General features: G+C 38.7%; 1 pseudogene; it reads left to right on the top strand.

Moving 5' to 3' along the window:
• Nucleotides 1-2,610: 2,610 nt before the first annotated feature.
• Nucleotides 2,611-3,353, top strand: LOC130034609 (non-histone chromosomal protein HMG-17-like; annotated as a pseudogene).
• Nucleotides 3,354-4,541: the final 1,188 nt, after the last annotated feature.

The raw sequence follows: 4,541 nt of genomic DNA, 5'->3' as shown, positions 1-4,541 counted from the left end.
ATAAGATCCCCTTTGAAGAAGTTCTGGGTCTTGCCTCACCTAACTGACCTGTGTGTCTGTGTAGGCGGCTTAACCCTGGCTAGCCAGTCTTACAATAAACCTTGCTTGCTGTTTGCAGTCTCTGGAGTCTCTTTGTCGTTAAAGGGAGATCATGATCCGCGCCCTAACAGGTATGAACCTCCTAGTCCTTCTTTCCTTCCTTCCTTCCTTCCTTCCTTCCTTCCTTCCTTCCTTCCTTCCTCCCTCCCTCCCTCCTTCCCTCCTTTCTTTCTTTCTTTCTTTCTTTCTTTCTTTCTTTCTTTCTTTCTTTCTTTCTTTCTTTCTTTCTCTTTTTCTTTTTCTTTCTTTCATTCTTTTTTTCTTTCTTTCCTTCTCTCTTTCTTTTCTCTTCTTTCCTTCCTTCTGTTCTTTTTTCCTTTTTTGTCCTTGATAGAAACCTTATTACCTAAATGTTCTCTGTGGCTTTTGCATTGTTTTTCTTGTTTCCAGATTATAGTTTCCTCGAGAGAATCTGTGTACACACTTCAACTACAGGCACTTCATAACTGCAAAGCCTGTACTAAGAAATGTTTTCAAACAAATAAATGAACTTCACATTTGTTATATGTACTGAAGAGACTGAAATGGAACAAGGTTAAGTTCTGCCTCGATCTTCCTCTTCTTTTCCTTAAAGTGACAAAGTGAAGCATGGCCAGATATGGACATAGGCCAAACCTGTGTCCTTGGTTTCATAGAGATAATTCTCCATTGAGGCAGGGCTGTAAATTTAGACTTTTAATCCCCCAAGCATTATTTAATCTGTTTTTGAAGTATATATCAACCACATAAAGAGGCTAAATATTTTTCTCCTGAGTCAGATTTTATAGCTCATACTTAAGCATTCAGTCACATGTATCATATTTGTAGACTACCGGTATTGAATTGATAATGATACTCAAGGACCATGTGTTCCTTAGGACTTAAATCTGGAGGAAATATTGCTCTCTAACCCCTTACTGAACAGCACAGGAAGTGGCAGGTGCAGTCTTGCACTGTTAGTCCTACAAAGGCATATCTGTGAGAGTAGGAAGAAAAGAATGTGTGTTCGTATGTGCTCTTGAGAGAGAGAAAACAGATATATGTACTGCTTGATTAATATAGTTTCATAAAAATAAAATTAAAGTAAGAAAGTGAAAACAGTATGGACGATTCTCCAAAAATTAGAAATTGAGCTCCCATTTGACCCAGTAATACCACTCCTGGGAATATATCCCAGAGAGGCAAAAAAGTATAGTCTTTTTAAATAGAGTTTATCATTAATTCCCTTTGGGATCAAACATGGCAGAGGATATAAAGGCAAAATAATGATGATAGTACAATATTAATTAGTTTTTCTTTTTTTGTTGTTTTGGTAGAGCTGGGATAAAGAACATATTTGTGTTTGGAGCTAATATTGGAACCTGTATCACCTTCTTTCCAGCTTGGTAGTCACTGTTAGGAAAGTTGAAGTTCCAGAGGAAAAGTGCCGGAGGAAAAGTTCCAGAGAAAAATTTCCAACTTCTTTCCGAAGTCAGACTTTTAATTTTATTTCTAGAAAATAGGCATTAGACCCTGACATGTCTTTTCTTACTAAATAAAGGCAGAACAGAGGAAAGATAAAGTGGTCTGTCTCAAAAAATGAAAAATAAAAATAGGGGAAAAATGAATGGGATTAGCAGATAATATAGTGATTAGGATACATGGATTAAATCTAACCCTGGTTTAGTTTAATCTATGGCATGGCATGGTTTCCCAAGCTTCACTGGGAATAGCCGAGGAGATAACTTAGTGATGCTGTGATGATTCAGGTAATCATCAGCATTACAGGGCCTGAGCACCACAGCAGCTTCAGGTCCTTTCATTGCATCACCAGGATTCCTACACATCATTTGAGAAGTCCCCTCACACCCCCAGAAGAAATGAGGGTTGATATAGTAATTAACACAAACATACACACAGGCACAGACGCGCCACACACAGACACACAGACACACACACACACACACACACAGAAACTAACCTACATATAAAGTTTTAGTAAACTCTTAGCAGAAAAAAAACTTTCTCCTATGGGAAGAAACAAATAAAACATACTTTTCCAGCAATTAACCATCTTTTTCAGCACTTAATCTAAATTGAACAAGTTTTTTTTTCCAATCGAATCACCGCAAGATAGAGGTACAAAATTTTCATGTTTGAGTTTTAATCATACAATGTTTGAAGACCCATCCCTCCACCAGTGCACATTCTCCACCACTAATATCCCAGGTATACCCCCCCTTTCCAACCCTCCCACTGTCTCCATGGCAGACAATTTCCCCCATACTCTCTCTCTTCTTTGGGGCATTATGGTTTGCAATAAGATACTGAGAGGTTATCACGTTTGATCCTTTATCTACTTTCAGCACACATGTCCCATCCCAAACTATTCCTCCAAACGTCATTGACTTAGTGATCCCCTCTCTATTCCAGCTGCAGAAGTTTTTTATTTCAGTACAAAGTGGAAATTTGCAGAGTCAGAGATTAACCCTCTACTTGTTTAATTAAAAAAAATTTTGGAGCAGTGTGAAGAAGAGGCAAGAACAACCCCTGGACCGACCAAAGCCCGTGTGCAGCTGCACCCCATGTCCAGTGCCCACGTCCCGCCCCTGTTGCCACTATGCCCAAGAGAAAGGCTGAAGGGGATGTTAAAGGAGATAAAGCCAAAGTGAAGGATGAAACACAGAGAAGATCTGCAAGGTTATCAGCTAAAACTGCTCCCTCCTCCAAAGCCAGAGCCCAAGCCTAAAAAGGCCCCTGCAAAGAAGGGAGAGAAGGTAACCAAAGGGAAAAAGGCGAAGGCTGATGCTGGCAAGGATGGAAATAACCCTGCAGAAAATGGAGATGCCAAAACAGACCTAGCACAGGAAGCTGAAGGTGCTGGAGATGCCAAGTGAAGTGTGTGCATTTTTGATAATTGTGTATTTCTGGTGATTGTACAGTTTGAAATACTATTTTTTATCAAATTTTATAAAAATGCAGAATTTTGTTTTACTTTTTTTAAAGCTATGTTGTTAGCACACAGAACACTTCATTGTTGTTTTGGGGGAAGGCATAAGTCACTAATAGATGGTCTCCAAAACTGGATCGCCGTGGGGAAAAAACAACCTTTCTCCACTAGTTTTGAGAGACTTCCTCTTGATTTCCAAGAGGAAGGATTCCTTGACTTGACATAGTCGCCACCCTGGCACCCAACGTCTTGTGGTGGGTAAAAACTAAAATGTGTTTCTATGTCCTGTCTCCCTCTCAGCCTTCTGCATAGACTTGACTCCCTTAACCCCAGAGAGACCTGTTAAGCCTGGACTCCCCAAAAAGTGGTTACCAGCATGTCAGGCCATCTGGACTTTGCAGTGACCAACTGAGATGGCAGTCCTCAAAAGAACGGATCCTTTTTTAGATTGTGGATCTTCAGATTGATCATTCTGCCATTTTTCTTTCATTTCTTGAAAGTCAGGGTCGGCTTGTGAAAAGTTGTTAAACAACATACTAAATGTGAAATGTCAACCCTTACTCTAAACTTTTGCTGTTCAGAGCATCAAATGAAGATGTCATTGGGTTTTATAGTGGCTTTTTGATTTTGGTAGTACATCAAAGAAGGGAGTTTGAAAGTTATTGTATACTGTTAATGATTGTCTGCCCATGTCCTGCCTGAAATACCATGATTGTTTATGAAAAGTATCTTTAATAAAGCTGAATACAGTTTGAAAAAAATTTCAAGTCCAGAAGTAAGACTTCATATATCCAGACAGCTAATTTATGACAAAATACCCAAGAACATAAGAATTGGAAAAAGGAAAGTCTCTTCAGCAAACATTTTTTTTGAAAACTAGATACCCACACGCAAAAGAATGAAATTGTATCCCTACCTCATACCATACATAGTGGTTAACTCAAAATTGACTATTAGCATTAGAAGTATCTTTAATGTCACAAGTCTACTGGCAAATAAAATTAATTAAAACATTTTAAAATGAAACTACGTGTAATTTAGTTTAAATCACACACACACACAACAGGTAAAAATAAAGATACACCCTACTGAGTGGTAGAAAATATTAGCACAGTGTACATCAGACAAAGGGCTAATATCCAAGATTTATAATGCATTAAAAAACTCAATGAGATAATAAGATATTTTTATGACATCTTATTATCTCTACTTTGGACAAACTTGCAGGCTATTGAATGTAGCCTGCCCACAGGGCAGAGTCTGGCAAACTCCCCGTGGCGTACCAAATATGCCAAATACCAGTAACAATGATGGGTCTCATTCTCCTAAAGAGCCTTGAATATAATCTCAGGGCTAGGATGAAAGAGACGTTACTGGGGCCTGCTCGAGGCAATCGACGAATAACAGGATAATGAAATGAAATGAAATGAAAATGAAAAAAACTCAACAAAACAAATAGTTACTAGCAAAGGGAGCTGGAAGGCTATCCCCAGTTCTTGAAGATTCTCAGGTTACGTCTATTCCGACCAAAGAA

The sequence above is a fragment of the Sorex fumeus genome, unplaced genomic scaffold (genome assembly GCF_029834395.1).
Source record: "Sorex fumeus unplaced genomic scaffold, SorFum_2.1 ptg000061l, whole genome shotgun sequence".
Lineage (NCBI taxonomy): Eukaryota > Metazoa > Chordata > Mammalia > Eulipotyphla > Soricidae > Sorex > Sorex fumeus.
The sequence above is the reverse complement of the archived record's forward strand: the minus strand, read 5'-3'. Positions and strand labels throughout refer to the sequence as shown.